The sequence below is a fragment of the Monodon monoceros genome, unplaced genomic scaffold (assembly GCF_005190385.1).
Source record: "Monodon monoceros isolate NGI ecotype Baffin Bay Population unplaced genomic scaffold, NGI_Narwhal_1 Super_Scaffold_6, whole genome shotgun sequence".
Lineage (NCBI taxonomy): Eukaryota > Metazoa > Chordata > Mammalia > Artiodactyla > Monodontidae > Monodon > Monodon monoceros.
The window spans coordinates 23736575-23757746 of NW_021703783.1; the positions used below are offsets into that span (position 1 = coordinate 23736575).

The following is a 21172-nucleotide window of genomic DNA, read 5'->3' on the forward strand; positions in this document are numbered from 1 at the left end:
GTCCTCAAGTCCATTCTCTACATCTGCGTCTTTATTCCTGTCCCGCCCCTGGTTCTTCAGAACCATGTTTTGGGGTTTTTGGTTTTTTTTAGATTCCATATATATGTGTTAGCCTTACTTCACTCTGTATGACAGGCTCTAGGTCCATCCACCTCACTACAAATAACTCAATTTCATTTTCTTTTACGGCTGAGTAATATTCCATTGTATATAAGTGCCACATCTTCTTCATCCATTCATCTGTCGATGGACACTTAAGTTGCTTCCATGTCCTGGCTATTGTAAATAGAGCTTTAATGAACATTGTGGTACATGACTATTTTTGAATCATGGTTTTCTCAGGACATATACCCAGTAGTGGGATTGCTGGATCATATGGTAGTTCTATTTTTAGTGTGTTTTTTAGTTGTTTTTTTTTTTTTCTTTCAGTACGCGGGCCTCTCACTGTTGTGGCCTCTCCCATTGCGGAGCACAGGCTCCGGACGCACAGGCTCAGCGGCTATGGCTTATGGACCCAACCGCTCCGCGGCATGTGGGATCTTCCTGGACCGGGGCACGAATCCGTGTCCCCTGCATCGGCAGGCGGACTCTCAACCACTGTGCCACCAGGGAAGCCCTATTTTTAGTATTTTAAGGAACCTCCATACAGTTCTCCATAGTGGCTGTATCAATTTACATTCCCACCAACAGTGCAAGAGGGTTCCCCTTTCTCCACACCCTCTCCAGCATTTATGTGTGTAGATTTTTTGATGATGGCCATTCTGACTGGTGTAAGGTGATACCTCATTGTAGTTTTGATTTGCATCTCTCTAATGATTAGTGATGTTGAGCATCCTTTCATGTGTTCGTTGGCAATCTGTATATCTTCTTTGGAGAAATGTCTATTTAGGTCTTTGGCCCATTTTTGGATTGGGTGGTTTGTTTTTTTGATATTGAGCTGCATGAGCTGCTTGTAAATTTTGGAGATTAATCATTTGTCAGTTGCTTCATTTGCAAATATTTTCTCCCATTCTGAGGGTTGTCTTTTCTTCTTGTTTATGTTTTCCTATGCTGTGCAAAAGCTTTTAAGTTTCATTAGCTCCCATTTGTTTATTTTTGTTTTTATTTCCATTTCTCTAGGAGGTGGGTCAAAAAAGATCTGGCTGTGATGTGATTTATGTCATAGAATGTTCTGCTATGTTTTCCTCTAAGAGTTTTATAGTGTCTGGCCTTACATTTAAGTCTTTAATCCATTTTGAGTTTATTTTTGTGTATGGTGTTACAGAGTGTTCTAATTTCATTATTTTACATGTAGCTGTCCAGTTTTCCCAGCACCACTTATTGAACAGGCTGTCTTTTCTCCATTGTATATTCCTGCCTCATTTATCAAAACTTAGGTGATGATATGTGCCTGGGTTTATCTCTGGGCTTTCTATCCTGTTCCATTGATCTATATTTCTGTTTTTGTGCCAGTACCATACTGTCTCGATTACTGTAGCTTTGTAGTATAGTCTGAAGTCAGGGAGCCTGATTCCTCCAGCTCCGTTTTTCTTTCTCAAGATTGCTTTGGCTATTTGGGGTCTTTTCTGTTTCCAAACAAATTGTGAAATTTTTTGTTCTAGTTCTGTGAAAAATGCCAGTGATAGTTTGATAGGGATTGCATTGAATCTGTAGATTGCTTTTAGTATAGTCATTTTCACAATGTTGATTCTTCCACTCCAGGAACATGGTATAACTCTCCTTCTGTTTGTATCATGTTTAATTTCTTTCATCACTGTCTTATAGTTTTCTACATACAGGTCTTGTGTCTCCTTAGGTAGGTTTATTCCTAGGTATTTTATTCTTTTTGTTGCATTGGTAAATGGGAGTGTTTCCTTAATTTCTCTTTCAGATTTTTCATCATGAGTGTATAGGAATGCAAGGAATTTCTGTGCATTAATTTTGTATCCTGCTACTTTACCAAATTCATTGATTAGCTCTAGTAGTTTTCTGGTAGCATCTTTAGGATTCTCTATGTATAGTATCATGTCATCTGCAAACAGTGACAGCTTTACTTCTTCTCTTCCAATTTGAATTCCTTTTCTTTCCTTTTCTTCTCTGATTGCTGTGGCTAAAACTTCCAAAACTATGTTGAATAATAGTGGCAAGAGTGGACAACATTGTCTTTTTCCTGATCTTAGAGGAAATGGTTTCAGTTTTTCACCACTGAGAACGATGTTGGCTGTGGGATTGTCATATATGGCCTTTATTATGTTGAGGAAAGTTCCCTCTATGCCTACTTTCTGGAGGGTCTTTATCATAAATGGATATTGAATTTTCTCAAAAGTTTTTTTCTGCATCTATTGAGATGATCATATCGTTTTTCTCCTTCAATTTGTTAACATGGTGTATCACTTTGATTTGTGTATATTGAAGAATCCTTGCATTCCTGGGATAAACCCCACTTGATCATGGTGTATGACCCTTTTAATGTGCTGTTGGATTCTGTTTGCTAGCATTTTGTTATGGATTTTTGCATCTATGTTCATCAGTGAGATTGGCCTGTAGTTTTCTTTCTTTGTGACATCCTTGTCTGGTTTTGGTATCAGGGTGATGGTGGCCTCATAGATTGAGTTTGGGAGTGTTCCTGCCTCTGCTATATTTTGGAAGAGTTTGAGAAGGATAGGTGTTAGCTCTTCTCTAAATGTTTGGTAGAATTCGCCTGTGAAGCCATCTGGTCCTGGGCTTTTGTTTGTTGGAAGATTTTTCATCACAGTCTCAATTTAAATGCTTATGATTGGTCTGTTTATATTTTCTATTTCTTCCTAGTTCAGTCTTGGAAGGTTGTGCTTTTCTAGGAATTTGTCCATTTCTTCCAGGTTGTCCATTTTATTGGCATATAGTTGCTTGTCGTAATCTCTCATGATCCTCTGTATTTCTGTAGTGTCAGTTGTTACCTCTCCTTTGTCTTTCTAATTCTATTGATTTGAGTCTTCTGCATGTTCTTCTTGATGAGTCTGGCTAATGGTTTATCAATTTTGTTTATCTTATCAAAGAACCAGCTTTTAGTTTTATTGATATTTGCTAGTGTTTCCTTCATTTCTTTTTCATTTATTTCTGATCTGATCTTTATGATTTCTTTCCTTCTGCTAATTTTGGGGGTTTTTTGTTCTTCTTTCTCTAATTGCTTTAGGTGTAAGGTTAGGTTGTTTATTTGAGATGTTTCTTGTTTCTTGAGGTAGGATTGTATTGCTATAAACTTCCCTCTTAGAACTGTTTTTGCTGCACCCCATAGGTTTGGGGCTGTCTTCTTTTCATTGTCAGTTTTTTCTAGGTGATTTTTGATTTCCTCTTTGATTTCTTCAGTGATCTCTTGGTTATTTAGTAGTGCATTGTTTAGCCTCCATGTGTTTGTATTTTTTACAGACGTTTTCCTGTAATTGATGTCTAGTCTCATAGCGTTGTGGTTGCAAAAGATACTTGATACGATTTCAATTTTCTTAAATTTACCAAGGCTTGATTTGTGACCCAAGATATGATCTATCCTGGAGAATGTTCCATGAGCACTTGTAAAGAAAGTGTAATCTGCTGTTTTTGGATGGAATGTCCTATAAATATCAATTAAGTCCATCTTGTTTAATGTATCATTTAAAGCTTGTGTTTCCTTATTTATTTTCATTTTGGATGATCTGTCCATTGGTGTATGTGGGGTGTTAAAATCCCCTACTATGTCTCTATCATTTTTTCAGGAAATTTATGGTGTATATTTATGCCCTACATCTACCCTCCTTTGCAAAGAATTATTACCTAGGTGAGAAGTTACCTTAGTTTTTAGGTTCCCATGGGAGAGTCACTGAAGTGTTAAGCTCCTAGTGTTAATCTTTGTTAGTGGGAAGGGTCTCCATACTTAGGCTTGGGCCCCAGGAAAGTCTCTAAGTCATGGCAATTGTATTAGGTTTATATGACCATCCACCTCTGAGGTTATTAAAGCCATTTCAATTCCCATAGTACTGTTTTACCTTCATGAAAACTGTTTGTGTCAGTGCAGGAATGAAGGTTATAAATGGGTGGGGCCTTGATCACCACCAACACGTTACAAATTTCAGAAGACTTAGAGTTAGATAGAAAATATGTCAGAGGTAAATGTAATCTTTCAGTAGGATCTAAAGTGGTAAAGCCCATCCTGATATTGTAATCAATGACTTGACAAACAGCACAGTCATCTCACAGCAGTTTGTTTTATGGGCATAGCAGCAAATGAGAAACATAAACGTTTGTAAAAGAAGAAATGAACTTGTTCTTCATATAAGAGCAGGTCATTCACTTTTTCCCCTAGTTTTTTTCCTAACTATCTCCTCTAAGCCAGGGCTAGGCTGGCACTGGAGAGACAATGAAGAAATGGTCCCTGCTCACCGTGGACCTGATATTCTAATGGGATACCTGACAAAAGTATATACAAAATGATACAATTAAAAATTGTCATAAGTTTTATGAAGGAAATTTACATGAATCTGAGAGAAGAAAAAATAAAGACTCATTTACTATATGTGGGGTGTTCAAGAGGGCTTTTCTGGGCATGTGGCATCTAATCTGACACCTGAAGGGTAAAGCAGGAACCAGCTTTGTGAACTGTGTTCTCCACAGAGGGAGCACCTGTGCAAAGGCCATGAGGTGAGCTTATGTAGCTACACAGCTGCCACAGGCTTTCACAAGACCTTTTTTCCTGTTTTCATTTTTTAAAAAATATTTATTTATTTATTTGGCTGCACCAGGTCTTAGTTGCAGCACATGGGAGTTTCGTTGCTGCTTGCAGTATCTTCGTTGCTGCATGTGGGATCTAGTTCCCCGACCAGGGATCAAACCCAGGCCCCCTGCATTGGGAGCGTGGAGTCTTAACCACTGGACTACCAGGGAAGTCCCAAGATCTTTTTTTCTTGACAGAATCCTACTGATGACTCCTTTATGATATTGTAATAATCATAAATATTTGTTATATTGTTGCTTTCATGGAGAAATTTGAGGCTGTACATTGAATTATGGTTATACAGTGAAACCTACTGTTTGGAAGTATTCATTCTTTCAGGCTTTGACAATCATCCCATGTACCTGTGACTGGGCGTGGTAGTAAAAGTTTATGTAATTTACTACGTTCAGGAAATGTTGCTCGTTGCTCCCCTACTAGACCTGAATCATTACACATATTTTCAGGGGTAGTGGAGAGAGATCTGTAAAATAGGAATGACATTTTATTTTCTCTGATCTCAGCAAAGAACAGGCCTGGTCATTTTCAGTGTACTGATGTGTTACTCAAACCTTTGCCCAACCTATTCTGTTGATCTGAAGGCACAAAGTTTCTACTTCATAGTGTTTACTGAATGACTAGATGAGAAAAAAAAAAGATGAATGAAATATGGACCCTAAACTCTATGCCATATTTTAAACTCTTACTATTTTGGTAGGTATGTAGAGAAAGAATAGCCAAGTGATGCCAAAAGCTACAGAGCAGGCTCTGAAGAAAAGGAGGCCAATGAAATGGAGAAAAAGCCCCATATGATTCTTTAAATCTGAATGAAATAATGATACTGGCCAAATGCAAAGGACCTCACATAGAGGGGAGAACACAAGGCATCCTTAGGCCTAAAAGGGTCTCAGAGATCCGTGAAATTCTTATAAATCTCAGTCTCTAGGAAATAACAGCTATGCCACATAGCTGAACATTCAAGGAGGCTGTAAGTAGAGAGTTAGAGTTCTAGAACTTACTGATTCTTATTTTGATTTGTCTTTTAAAAAACTGTCTTTTATTTTTCTGACTTGTGGCTACTAAATGTCCATTATGAAAAGCTTATTTAAAAAAAACTCAGTTCTCTTTGCTTTGATTAGAGCCCAGGGATGGTATCTTAATGATAGCATCTTCTGGAAGTAGAAGCTTAATAAAGATGCAGTTTCTTGTACGGTGCTTCCTTTAAATTTACACTTTGATACTTGGCATCACTGGGAAGCATGATTTATGAAAGCACATTCTTACCCAATGAGAACAGTCCCACACCACCTGTTTGCCTGACTTGTTTCCCAAGAACTGGGGGAGAATCACCAAAGGATCCAGCAGTCCTCACCCTTGTGCAGAATTGGACCAAGGGCTTTTCTTTCATCACGTTTGAGTCTTGGATCCCAGTAACTTTTACAGCTTACTTGAACTCTTGCAGATTGTCGCAGTGTTCCTATAAGGAATGAGACTCGGAGCATTAAGACACTATATTCAAAAAGTGACACCTAAGTTTACCTAACACAGATTCTTGCCTCATCAAAACTAAGACTGATTGAGAAACTGTGCTGAATGTCATAAACATTGGTTTGTATTCAACTTGGCATGAGGGCTCAGACCCTGAGAGCTGCACCAACCGCATGGCACTGCGGGGCACACAGCTCTCCTACAAAACTCGTCTTTGGCTGCATGGATTAAAAAATGGTTTGGCCTTGCTTTGGTGTCTTTGACCCCTTTCAGGCAGTCAACATATTTCTTGACCCCTAACTAAATGGAAAATACAGTGGGATTCAACTCTCTTTGTTTCCACCTCTAATTGAGGGATTAAGACAGACATTTAAGGAAGGGAGAGAACAGTAAAAATGCTAAATAAGAATAAAAGAAGATCGTAACATGAAATGACATAAGGGAATTCATTATTATGTGCAAAGGACTGACATAAACTGTAGCTGAGGGGATCGGTAGAGGGAGGAGATGTGCCTGGATCCCAGAGTAGCCCGAGCAGGTTCATAGATGAAGTCAGATTTGATTTGGGCCTTGAATAGGCCAGTAGTTCTCAACCTTTCCTGGTCAGGAAGGCTGTCTGGGGAGGTTCCCAAACTTTCCTGGATGTGAGGGCCATCTGGAGAGGTTTTTAAAGAAGGCCAAGTGACAGATCCAGGACAGGTGTGAAAGAGGAGAGAGGGTGCTATGAGAAGGAAAAGAAGTTTGAAGGAACAAGGCTTGTTTGGTTGCAATAAAAAAAGTTCGTGTAGGAGGAGAAAAAAGAGAGAAGGCAGAAAAGTCAAGTTTCATCTGATTTTTAAATAACCTTGTGTGCCAGGCCAAGGAACTTTGGAAACATATTTGGCCTAGGATAACGGGGTATATTTAGCCTCAACACCTGACTTTCACAGCTGGAGAAGAATGTTAGAATTCCTCTGTATCACATAACTCCTCGCTTCCCACTTCCACTCCCTGCTTGGAAGCTTAAGTTTGAGAGAAATTAAGTGTATATACGTGCTAACACTTCACCACTTTCTCATTCTCTCAGATACAGGATTCCGGCTGTCGCTGTGGGGATGTGGTGATTCATACAGAAGTACTGCTGTGTGGGATTCCCCTGAGTAGCAGCCAGCAGGAGGCACCCCTGAGGCAGCAAAGCTAGCGTCCCCAACAGGGTAACCACACTGTGCTCTCATCCTGTTTACCTAGGATAAGGGGACTCTGCACTGATGCTTCCTGAATAACACAGATGCGGAAGATAGCTAGCTAGCTCGCTAGCTAGAGATTTTTTTTAAAGAAAGCCACCTAACGTGAAGGAAATGGTTAGTTTCCAGCTGGCATTTAATGAGATTCTTTGCAAATAAAATTCTATTGGCTCTTAAGAGAAGATAAATTTTATACCACTGAATGAATTATTCAGAAACTTGAACACAGCACATTAACCATAAATCTCTGCTTATACATATAACTTAAAAGACAATTTTAAGTAAGTTTGTGTTTCAGCATTACATGTATTGCCTCAAAACTGGCTAGAAGCTTAGCATTTTTTGGATGAACAAGAGCTTTGGACAGGTTTATGATGTATATAGGGGAAAACACACACATACACACACACACACATATCCTGGAAGCAACTGAAGTCCTCCTCCTATGCTTCTTCCTCTGAATTGAAGTTTAAAGACTATGGGCACTTGTGGTGACCTGTGCCGGATGCTTCGGTTTCTGCCGAAGCACTGAATAGCCGCAGGCTAGACAGGGCAGTCTTTTGCCCAAACCTCAGTGATGTGGGGACTTGAGCCCTGCTACTTGATCCATTGAAATAGGAGAACTAAGACTTATCAGAAACCCAGGTTCTGACTGTGACCTCTACTCTTTGTTTCTATTTTACATTTCTAGCTGCTTTTTCTCTGACCCATTTTTTATCTTTTATACGTAGATTTACTCAGGTGCTTTCTTGTCTTATGTCTTCTTTACTGTCACTTGCAAAGTTATCTGTTTATTCTATTCCACATGCAGCTGACCCCCAAATTTGTGTCCAGCCCTCATCTATTTTCAGATCCCCAAGAAGGATTAATAAAAAAAAATGACATCTAGGGCTTCCCCGGTGGCGCAGTGGTTGAGAGTCTGCCTGCCGATGCAGGGGACACAGGTTCGTGCCCCGGTCCTGGAAAATCCCACATGCCACGGAGTGGCTGGGCCCTTGAGCCATGGCCGCTGAGCCTGCGCGTCCGGAGCCTGTGCTCCGCAACGGGAGAGGCCATAACAGTGAGAGAGGCCCGCATACCGAAAAAAAAAAAAAAAAAAAAGACATCTAGAAAATTTCTGTAAAACAAAGGTAAAGAGAAAAATGTTAAAAAGCAGCCGGAAGGGGGAAAAGTTACATTCAGGAAAACCACAGTAAGAATAACAACTGACTCCTCAGAAACAATGAATTTATATCCAAGATGGGTACCACTATTACCTACCTTATAGGGCTTGTATGAGAATTAAATGAGTTAATAGTATAAATCACTTAGAATAGTATCTGGCACAGAGTAAATTCTAAATAAGAGTTTGTTATGTAAAGTAAAAACTACATGGCAGTTGGGACTGTAAATCGTTACAATCTCTCTTGGAAAAAAATTGCCTGAAGCAAATGGGACAATACCAAACATTGTAACTTATGTGGTATTTACTTTCTTCTTCATATTTTTCTATTATCATGCACTACTAATATTACTAAAACAAGACAATTTTGATGCAAAGTATGCTCCACAAAAACAGGGAATTTGTGTAGTTCACTGCGTACCTCAGCACCTAGAAGAGTACCTCCATAACCTGTAAATTAGCTCACACCATGGATATGAGAAAATCTTTTCTTGAAAATAGTTTGTAATATATATGTTGCCACTATGTAGACAAGAAAGAAAAGAGGACAAATAATTAAAGTTTAGACCCATTTAAATCCTTAAAATTTGAAATTGGGTTATTTACAGAGATATAAATAATTCTGCAAATGCTTATATCTGTAGTGCAGATATCAGCCCTTTAATTTTCAGAAGACCCCAGAGAGGAATATAATAGCATCATTTGGTTCCCTTTTTCCTAAAAGCTTTAGTGTTTCTTATCATTCAGATACAGAAAACTTCTTTTTCCTTTTGGGGGGTTAAACATTCAAGCCAGATTTAGAAACCTAGAAGTCTGAAATGTTTAGGATCAAATCATTTATTATTATGGTACTTACTACTCATTACAAATCAAGAGAGTTTTAGAGCTAGATGGGTACTTAGAGATCATCATGCCTGCACATTACAAATGAGCAAACTCGCTCAGTGAGATTACAGTGCTAACTGGAAACAGAGCTGAGGCTAGAAGCCAGGGCTCTTCTTTAACATTCAAGGTTAGTTTTTAATGGACTCTGGCCTTGGCAATTTTTCTTTAACGGTCTCCCTTACTTTCTCCCTTTTTCTATTAGATTATCCTTGGTAATGGATGTCAGGGATAGAGTTAGATCAAGAGCAGTATTCTGTTGGGGAATACAGTGGAAAGCTTAGACTAGTTTCTTCCCATAAATTGAAAGCAATAGGAATCCTATGGGTAAATTTCTTTGAGCATATAGGGAAGATTTTTAATTTGCAGTAATCCTAAAGGGAGGTAGAGTTTGTTCTCATAAATGACTTGCTATATTTCTCTATTCATCTAATGGATAACTTTGACATTAATATGGAGAACTCTACAACTTGAACTTAAAATCAAGGACTTTTTTACTATTTATTAGTACTTCCTTCAGGAAAATGGTGATTTACCTATTAAAAAAGTAAAAAATCATTTATGACTAGTGTAAGTGCACATTTTTTTCTCCATGCATCAGTATTTCCTTTCTTTAACCTCTGTCCTATCTCCTAATTAGGATTTCTGGAGACTGATATATTTTGAACACTACGTGACTGTTTTCAATTAGAAAAATGCAAATATCCTAACTACTTATTAATTCCATCTCTTCAAAATATATTCAAGCTGAGCCGAAATTTAACTGCCCTAAGTACCCCTTCTATTTTATTTACTTATTTTGGCTTTCCACTCTATCAAATTATTTTAGACACTTTGTTTCTGCTGCATGGTCTACCTCCAGCCAGTTTTCTCCCCTGTCTAGCTCTACAGTCAGGCTAGAAGATATGTAAAAAGAATGATATGTCTGTATATGTCTGTCTTTATTCGGTATAAAGAATGATACGTCATTACTGTTACCACCAATATTAGAAAATGAGTTTGTTTTAGGATCAACTTGAGTAGTAACCTTTTATTTTAAATGGGGGGGAAAAAAACTAGAGATGACACCCAGGGAAGTATTTTAGGTTTTCTATGTTTGCTTTTATTATCTGCCCCTCTTCACCTTCATCACCCAACTGTCATAAGAAAACCTGTCTCTGATCATCATAAACTCTTTTAATCTATTTGAACTTTTCCCCATTGCCCTGGGTAGAGACTGAATCATAATTCAACCATAGTGATATTTCATTTTTTCCATTGTTAAAGAGAAGTTATCCCGACACTTGTTCAAAATGGCAAGGAAGACTTTATTCCAGAGTCTTGCAGTAGGGGAGAGAGGTTGAACTCAACTCCAAGTACAAACTGGGATGAGTAGGACTTCATAGCTGACGACAGGATGAGGGAGAGGATGGCAGATTACTAAGAGGAGCTTGTTAAGATATTAAGGTGGGGATGAGGAAGGGAACTTAGTTAGATACCAAGGTGGAGGAAAAGGAGCTTGATTGGATCTCAAGAGTGGGGAGGGGCTTCCCTGGTGGCGCAGTGGTTGGGAGTCCGCCTGCCGATGCAGGGGGCGCGGGTTCGTGCCCCGGTCCGGGAGGATCCCACATGCCGTGGAGCGGCTGAGCCCGTGAGCCATGGCCGCTGAGCCTGCGCGTCCGGAGCCTGCACTCCGCAACGTGAGAGGCCACAGCAGTGAGAGGCCCGCGTACCGCAAAAAAAAAAAAAAAAAGAGTGGGGAGGATTCTCAATAAACTGGCTAAGCAGAATTCTTTTCTAAAACTGGGTTCAGCAGGTCAAGGTCGAGACCTGGTCAAGAAGAGGGCTCAGAGGGCCTGACTTTAGTCAGGCTTGGTCAAGGAGGGAGTCTATGTGACAATAACCTTTCTACATTTGGATTTACCCACTAATAAGGCCCAATTTAGAATGCTACAGATACTGTGCTAGTTCTTTTATATCTCTGGAAAATAAGCTCCATTATCATTCATAATGCTATTATAGATGAGTGGAACCAGTGTCTTCATTAGCACAAAATCTTTTAGCTCAACTGCCCACACACTGACAATTTGTTCCAAATGAAATATAGGAAATCTGATCAACCTCAGAGGATGATGAGAATATTTGTAATATTTACATTGTGCTATTTGCTGGGCACTACCCTGGAATATTTAAGTAAATTAATCAGGTAAACCCTCACTGCAATCTTCTGAGGTAAGTACTATTATTATCCTCATCCCAGGACTGCAGGCAGAGAAACTGAAGCAGTTACAAAACACGTCCAAAGTTACTTAATTAAAATATGTCAGGGTTGCGACTGGAACCTAAGCAACATAACTTTTGAGATGGTGCTCTTAACCGCTGTGCATTCCTGCTCCTGTGAAATCTCTTGCCCTTTCTTTCTCCAAGCAAACACAGAGAACTGGGAGTTGGGTGAAGGGGCAGTGGAAGGGTATATATTTGTGGAAGTCCATGTATTTTGGTGCATTCTTCACATTCAGAACCCTTTCTGTCTACCACCTAGTGCAGTGCTTAAGATAGCAGGTCACTGGTAATTTTTATTGTTGGATGAACGATGACTGAATACATTTCTAGATGATATTCAGTTCCTGATTATCAGTGAGATAATCAAATTTATGCTTCTCAAACTCTGGCACACCGAGGGCTGCAATGGCCACATTTTAGGACAAGAAGGCATTTTCTGCATTTCAAAATACACAGGTGATTGCAGCTGTCCATGGGAGCCCAGCCCACAGAGTCTTCCAGTGTCTGCTTGGGGTGAGCTGGACCTCAGGCACATGGATATAACAGTGCAAGGAACCTTTCTCTCCTGAGGTTTTAGATCTCCCCTGAAATCTACCATTGCTCTTTAGACCTGATTTAAATTCTTCTGCCACATTTCCTGCTCAAACCTTACTCATACCTTCTTGTCCTAGAGAAACCTGAAGCCAGAGAAATAAGACAAAAAGGTAAGAGGAAAACAAGAAATGAGCGAAGTCCCAGATGTTGCTAAAGTTATTGGTAGGAGTGACAAGCTAAATGAGTCTTGTGGTGACAGACTGGTTCTTTTATTTCATTTTCATTTTTCTGTGGTCTCCACTCTAGCTCATCAGAACTCATTTATCCTGAGAAATCAATGGCTAATTTCCTGTGAGGTAGAATCAATAAGTCTGCAATGTTCTACATTGCTTAAACTTGAGTACTTGGTTCACCTGGGGCTGTGAAATACGAGGCAAATAATTGTTGCAAGTCATTTAAGCGTTTGAATGAAGAAAAATTGCTTTTCACTATGACTGCATGGCGTGAAATGCTGAACTTTTTGTGGAGGCTGGGAATGGGTGGATGGGGGTGGGGATGGCTTCCCCAGTCTCTGAAATTCAATTCTGGCCTGAGTGTGTGCATTACCAAGTGTCACTTTGGCGCATCTGGTGCAGATTTATAGTCTAAGAGCTTTCATATGGGGTTCGAACATAAATTACAGTAGCAGGGAACTTGAGAGCTCCAGGAAGGAATATGATATTTCAGGTGCATTTGATCACTTTATTCAATTTGCCTGGAAAAAATCATTTAAAAAAATTTAATTTGCAGACTCAGAGCCGAGGTTATTCATTCCAGCTCATGCCTGACAATAGATTTGTGTGTGTGTGTGTGTGTGTGTGTGTGTGTGTGTGTGTGTGTTTTCATTAAATAAGCAACTCCAAAGTGCTCAAAAGGCTGCTTGTTCTACTCTGTTGAGTATGGGGGAATTGGACTGGGGCCTTCATTCTATAAACATTTCACCAACATTTTTGCTTCAACTGGCTTCTCCGTGCGACACGTTCAAATTGTATACATACCAAAGTAATGATTTATTAGATTCAAGTGGCGTTTTAAAAGGATATTAATAGTATATTTAAATTGCAAAGTGGAATTAGTACAATAGTATGAGAGACGTATGATTGTAATGACTAACTGAAGGGTCACCAACTGAGTGCTTAGTTGCCTCGTGTTCTTTTTTGAAGGAAAGGGATATAAAAATAATGTTAATTAAGAAGTAATCAGTTAACTTTGTAAATAAAAAACTTTGGGGCAAGTTTCTTACCCTCTTTGAGCCTCAGTTTTCTCATCTGTAATAATCATGCCTGCCTCAAAGGCTTGTTGTAGGATGAAATGGGATAACACCTGTGGAGCCCTTACCAGAAGGCTTGGCACAGAAAGTCTTAGCTATTGTTATGATTGTTATTGCTATTGTTAGTCAAAGTTCAGGCTGTTAGGACAGCTCCAGTTATATTATACTCTAAACAATTAGCATACATTTTTTCCAGTGGGATAACTGGATGGAGGGGTTCTTGGAATGCTCTATAATAATAATGTCAGTGGGAACTCACATAGGACTCTGGCCTTTCTGGTTACCCAGTAGGAATGTAGGACAAATGCTGAGGTGGAAATTGTAAGATAAGCAGCAAGAGTTAATGAAGGCAATCATACTCTCCCTGGAATGGGGCCATTACAGCTTTGCTCAGCAACCGTCACATTCATGCACTTTCAGGCACCTGAAGGCCTCACCTTATGTCAACTCCAAAAATAATTGCAGCTTCCCTTATTTCCAAACTGAATAATGTGAGAAGGTGAAGATGCACGTGCTTTACCCTAGAGAATACGTAGTCAAGGGCCTCTTACTAGTTTCATGCAGAAGGAAACAAGCTCTGGAGACAGAGCTCCTGGGCTCAAATCCCTGTTCTTGTCCTATTATCAGACTTGCACAGGTTACTTAAGCTACCTGAGATGAGAGTCCTTATTTGTCACCTCATGTAGTTATTGTAAGGATTATTTGAAAAAATAATTGCATGGCACGTGGGACATTTTCTGCAACAGTAAGTCTCAATAAATGTTAGTGTTCCACTTATTTCTTAGGTTGGATGATATTTGCACTGAGCAGTGTTAAAAAAAAAACTGAGGTATATTAGACTTTTAAGAGTTTATTTGAGCAAAAATCAAGTAGAATGAGGCAGCACCAAAGCATAAGTGATTAGAAGCCCTCCTTTAACTGGCGGGTAGGGGAAAGACTTTGATAGACAAGAGGTGGAAGCAGAGCAAGGAAACATGCTATAGCTTAAGCCATTGCATTATTTGAGAAAGCCTAGTTTGCTGTTTGTCACTGGTTGTCCTTAGGTTTTGCTTTTTTAACTTTGAGGCAATAAGGGCTGAAGTTTTGCTTTGCTTTTGTAAGCTACTAAGCCTTTAAAGCCACCTCAGTCTAATGGCCTCCTTGTTTAGCTAATTTAACAGATGTTCGAGATCATTCTGGTTTTATTATATGGTTTCCTCTATGAGTTAAGTTGCCTCAGAGTAAGGGAATTGGGAGAAAGGGGAATTAGAAGTCTTATTCTCAAAACCCATAGACAAGCCTCTGGACTTGCTTCATTTATTAATTTAATAGCATAGCATTTGAGAATTGTCTTCAGGATTTAAATGGTTTCTCTTTTCACTTCTAATGGTGAAGTTTCAAAAAGTACTGGGACAAGCTCTTTGTTACTAAAGTAGCTGTAGGGTATCAATTGGCAAAAGTTCATATGCAAATTTTGCTCTGGAAAAAAATTTACAATTTTCCAAATTATTGTGGGAACACAAACATGTTTATGATGGTGAGTTTCTTCTAAAATGAAATTCTAATCCATCCAAAATCATTTAAATTTAGTATTGTGGAATAGAGATATATTTTCTGCCCATCTTTTCAGAGAGTGTGGATATCTGTCTAATTTTCACATTTTTTTCATTCCACCTTGAAATCATTTTAGTCCTAGTCCCATTCTGGTTTGGAGCCAGTGGGTGGAGCCTCTAAATTCCTCTAAACAGATATTTTGAATAATGATACAGAACACTACTAAATTATTTTAGAGAAAAATGACACCATCTGGGAAGACGACAGAGGTAACCAAGCGGAGCTCCATACAAAAAGCATGATGAGGTGGCTTATTTGAAAGAACATAGACATACTCAATTATTTTTGAAAACTTATTTTACTTAGATCTTTACAAAACTTATTTTACTTAGATCTTTAGAAAATAAAATTTAAAGCAAACACTACTTTCCCCCTTTATAAAGAGATTATTTTTTCTATCTTGGTAAGGAATGCAAGATCCTTAGAGTGTGGCAGTGCCCAGATTCCTTCAGGGGACCCTATGTGCTGTAATTGTTATAAATTCTGATTTCTGTTGTTTGTCAACAGATTTGGCCTCTTAGTTGCTAAGAGTTGAAGACATTTTGATTGGCAATATTAAAAAGGAGTTAATAGAAAATTTTAAGAAGAGAATTTAAATTAAAGAAAATAGAAACATTTTAATGAGGATCTTTGAAACAAAACATTGTCAATATAAATGGATAATGGTTTATCTATTATCTCCGATACAGTGGTTTCTTATTATCTGTTTAACTCCTGAAAATTAACATGCATTCTCCTTTTCATCTTTCTCAGGGCTGATGAACAATGAATGGATAATTTTAAAGTATGAGTAAGAAGTAGTAGAAATTCTTTCGTAATTGATTCTCTATTGAGCAGATACTCTATGTATTTATAGCATTTGCCCCAAGACTTTCTGCATCATCCTTTTTGTTTTTTTTACCTTTTACACAGGGATATTACAACTGACTGTCTCTAGGCAGTTTTATCTGGGCGGATTGCTTTATTAAGCAAACAATTTTTCAAAAACACTATGAAATAAGAACTTCTAGTGTCAGCCAAGGAAACATCTGAAAAAGTGGCATTTTCTTGACTGCAGGAAAAAATGTCTTTTCCTAAGAATTTTTATGGTGCATTTAGTTTTCCAGGGAAATTAACATCTGCCCTGTTCTACACTTAACACTAGGACAGAATAATAGCCACAAACTGTGTATATTTCATTGTTATACTTTGCTAAGGTCAATAAAATTGGTTTCCATTTTGTTTTCTTTTAGAGTGGGTTTTTCAAACCTCATTACCTTTACTAACCTAATTTATATTCTCCTCAGAAAATATTATAAAAGTTCTACATTTCCAACTTTGATATTGGTTGTTTTGTTTCCAAATGAAACAAAATAGGATTTTTAGTTTTAAAATATTGGGGTGATATCTGTTTTTTTTTTTAAATTCTGAAAAGTGGCACCCTTTCTCAGGATTACATTTACTTTAAAGGTTTAAATTTTAAACAAGTTATTATTTTTTAAGTATTATAATATCAAAAAACTTTGAGAAACTTGCTATAAAATTTGGTTATTTTTGTAGTGATTCATTCCAATTTCTCTCCATCATATTCTGGCAGAAAATCTTAATCTTTCCTGAAGTGTGGATATTGCTGGCTGGCATCTGCAGCATCTTAGAGTGAAACTCATAAAAGAATGTCTTTATCTGGAGCAGAAGAAAAACACAGAGACTATTAAGGTTTTCTTTCTTCATTTGCAGAAACTCAGCAATGTTCTTTCTGTAGTTACTTAGTTTTGACATTCTTTGCAGTTAGGTCAACAATGATTGTTTTTAAAAACGTTTCCACCCATGATTGAATATAATCTAAAGCCCATCTTCCCCACTGCGTACGGCATGCTGAGCTTTCCTCTGTGGTTTATCTGAGTATGATAATTGATATATTTTGTAATTGTAATCTGTTTTTAATTCTTCTAATGATGAGAAACAAAATAAAGTGGGAGGTTCCTGAGAGGTATCTGGCATATTTTTACAGATTCAAATGAAGAACTCAGGTCCAAGCCCTGCAAGTGGTCCAGATGGGCAACACTACTCTAGCAATCCTACTATAAATTCATGTTGTACCTGCTGACAGCTACATCTCTCAAATTAAAGAAAATACAATGAAAAATAAAGTAGTCCTGAGCAACAAAAAGAAATTAGTTAATGAAGTAAAGATGTCAAAACTTTAAAAAATTTTTTTGAGCCTTTTATTTTATTTACTTTTTAATTGAAGTATAGTTGATTTACAATGTTGTGTTAGTTTCAGGTGTACAGCACAGTAATTCTGTCATATTCACACACACACGTATATATATGTATATATTTTTTTCAGATTCTTTTTCCCTTATAGGTTATTACAAAATATTGAGTATAGTTCCCTGTGCTATACAGTAGGTCTTTGTTGATTATCTATTTTATATATAGTAGCATGTATATGTTAATCCCAAACTTCTAATTTATCCTTCCTCCCCTTCCCCCTTTGGTAACCATAAGTTTGTTTTCTATGGCTGTGTGTCTATTTCTGTTTTGTAAATAAGTTCATTTGTATCATCTTTTTAAAATCCCACATATTAGCAATATCACATGATATTTGTCTTTCTCTGTCTGGCTCACTTCACTTAGTATGATAATCTCTAGGTCCATCCATGTTGCTACAGATAGCATTATTTCATTCTTTTTTATGGCTGAGTAGTATTCCATTATATGTATATTTGTGTGTGTGTGTGTGTGTGTGTGTGTGTGTGTATCACATCTTCTTTATCCATTCATCTGTTGATGGATATTTAGGTTGCTTCCATATCTTTGCTATTGTAAATAGTGCTGCAGTGAACATTGGAGTGCATGTATCTTTTTCAAATTAGAGTTTTCTCAGGTATATGCCCAGGAGTGGGATTGCTGGATCATACAGCAACTCTATTTTTAGTTTTTTGAGGAACTTCCATACTGTTTTCCATAGTGGCTGCACCAATTTACATTCCCACCAACAGTGTAAGAGGGTTCCTTTTTCTCCACACCCTCTCCGGAAACTTTTCAAAGAGACCATATTCATTTGTTCATTCATTCATTCAAGAAATCTTTATTGAGTGCCTACCAAGTGTTGAGCTCTGCACTAAATTCTAAGGATACGGTGTTGAGCAGAAGCAGGTAACATTTCTGCCCTCAGGGAGTTTAAAGCCTAGTTGGGGGGCAATTTTAATCAATATATCTTACAGATAAGTGTACAATTACAGCTGTGATAAGTGCTAACAGAGGAAGGTACACAGAAAGAGTTAAATTACAGATTAGATTGAATATGGAAGGTCAGGGAAGACTTTTCAGTGGGGGTGGCAATTGAACTGACATCTGAAGGATGACTGAGGGTCGATAAGACAAAGATGGGCTGGAGAACATGCCAATAAAGTGAACAGCATTCATCATGTGGTCATTCTATGTGTCAGGGCTATTCTTGGTGCTGAGCATACAGCAGTGAACAAAATAAATTCCCTGCCCACGTGGGGCTGACTGGGGACAGAAACAGACTATAAACAGATGTCAAAATAAATATAAATGTTGTCAGGAGGTTATAAGTGTTGTGAAGAAAAATAAAAAGTAAGCTGAATACGGAGTGCAGGTATGGAGGTGAGGTGGATATTTTATAGGGGAGGGTCTGGGGGAAGGTATCCCTATTAAGCTACCTTGAGCAGAAATGGGAAGGCGAGGCAGCAAGTCACGCAGTTATGGGTGGAGGAGGCCTCTCTGGGCAGGGGGAAGAATGAGAGCCGAGGCCTGGGGTAGAGCATCCTTGGGCATGCTCTAGGAGCTGAAGGGACTGTGTCTAAATGTGTGGGGTGGGAAGGTGGGTGCAGTGCATTAGATGCCATCAGAGGGGTAATGGGGCCAAATCATTCAGCACCTTTTATGCGAATGAGAAAGGCAGCCTTTAGAGAGTCTAAGCCTAGGTGTGATAGACCTGACATCCTTTGAGAAGGATCCCTCAAGCTAATCTATAGAGAATAGACTGTTAGTGGAGTGGATTAAGGGTAAGGGAAGCAAGAACCACTTAGAAGCTATTACGATAATGGTTTGAACCAATTTCACACAAACAAAGGTGGTGAGAAGTGGTCAGAACCTGAATATACTTTATAGACAGAGCTGATGGGATTTGCTGAGGATTGGATGTAGAGTGTGGGAAAAAGACAGTCAAGGATGGCCTCAATGTCTTTGCACTGAGCAACAGGAAGAATCAAGTTTTTATTTACTGAGATGGAGAAGATTAGGAGAGAAGCAGGTCGGGAGAGGTGGATCAGGGGCTTGTTTTGAGGCATGTTAAGTTAGGGATGCTCTTAGACTTGTGCCAAGTCCTGTGGTGGGTGGAGTTTGACATGTTTGATTAACTGAAAGAAGACAGTGAGTCTGAGCAAAGCTGGTACAAGAGACATATCGTGTGATGTGCTGGTAGGGCAGGCTGCGGTCAAACCACATCAGACCTGGAAGGTCACCTTGGAGATTTCAGCCTGAATGCTAAAAGCAGTGGGAAGACATGAGTTATTTAGGATATTTAAGGGTATCAGATTTTCATTTCCAAACCGAAACTGACTGCAGTGTGGCAAAGTTATTGGAGTTGGGGATTGATGTGGGTAAGATTGAATGCAGGAAAACTTACTAGTAAACACAACAGTCCCGAAAAGATGTTGTGGTAGCTTAGGTCATGTGGTGATGGTGGACGTGGAAAGGCAGGCGATTAGACAAATTCAGAAGACAACTGTCAGGATTGGGTAACGAGTGCCCATGGAGGTGAGAGAGAAGGAAGTGTCAAAGCCTTCAGGCTTATACAATAGGATGGACAGTGATTTAATTCAAGAATACAGGACAAACCGGAATAAGAGCCAGTCTTTAAGGGAAAGATCATAAGATTAAGGTGCCTTTGTGATATTCAAGTGGAAACGTCAAGTAAGCTGTTGTGTACCGTGTTTGAATCTCAAGGATGGGGTCTAGTCAGGAAAGATTAATTTGTGAGAGATATTCCAAAGCTGAAAGGAAGGATAGTTTTGAGTGCGGCAGATTGATATGCAAGAGAGGGAAGGGATAATCAATCATATAGCTCTCAGAGAAGACTGGAGGAGATGAAACCCAAATGCAAATAGAGAGGTGAGCCCCATATAGGAAGAGAGGCGGCTTTTCCCTCTATTGACAAGGATGGGCACAGATACAAGATTTATTTGTGTGCTTCATTCACTCGACAAATATACATTGTGCACCTATCATGTGCCATGCACAGCTCAAATTGCTGGCGATACAGAAATAAAAAAGAAACAACCTTCCCCATCAAGGATCTCTCAGTCAAATAGGAGAGATTACACAGTATAGCAACAGAAGAGAGTTTATGAGAGCCATGGGAGTACTGCCATGGTTGGATATACACCCTGGCACTTTGGGGACACAGATTTTTTCACAAGTCAGAGAAGAGATGGGTATGATATTATGACCTATGATGCTGTAAAAAGGCATATCTTGAGGGGGTTTAGAACCTGAATCCAAGAATTCAGATTTTGCAATTTATCCCTGGGAAGAGACAAATGCTGTTTCCAATACAAGGCATGGGTCCCAGGATTGAACTAATTGTTTGCAATTCTAGGCTAAGATTTCTTCAAAGACATTATCTCATCAAATTTCTCATTGAAAACTAGAGGAAAGGACTCAGACTGTTCATGTCATCAAGCTTCCAACAATTCCAGGGGTCTACACTGACCTTGAACCAGCTTCAACCTGGTCCCATCCTTTTCACCCTTGGCTAACATCCAAATTGCAAACCTTTCCAGTCATCCGTCCTTTCCCAAACTCTCATCAGGTTCCCTTGTGCTTTCTTCCCTTCCTCATAGTCTTTTCTCTCCCCTGCATCACTCCACCCTAATCTTTCCAATAATGTTTGTGGAGGCCCTCTACATCTTTACTGAACTTTGAATATGCAATTAGGAACTATCTCAAATACTTTGTTCATTCTTTCCCATCATCAGAAGGATGTTCAGCATTCTTTTAAGTCCTAA

At 38.7% G+C, this 21172-nt stretch overlaps 1 protein-coding gene across 2 annotated transcripts in view; it reads left to right on the forward strand.

Annotated features, from left to right (window-relative positions):
* Window positions 1-21172, forward strand: part of FAR2 (fatty acyl-CoA reductase 2) — a 136977-nt gene that overhangs the window by 44700 nt on the left and 71105 nt on the right. The window contains exon 1 of one of the 2 annotated variants that reach the window (XM_029206124.1): window positions 12332-12420. The exons of the other annotated variant lie outside the window; for it this stretch is intronic. The gene's annotated coding sequence lies outside the window, so the exon portion shown is untranslated. Of the gene's footprint in view, window positions 1-12331; window positions 12421-21172 lie in introns of those variants that run through there. 2 annotated transcript variants of the gene reach the window in all.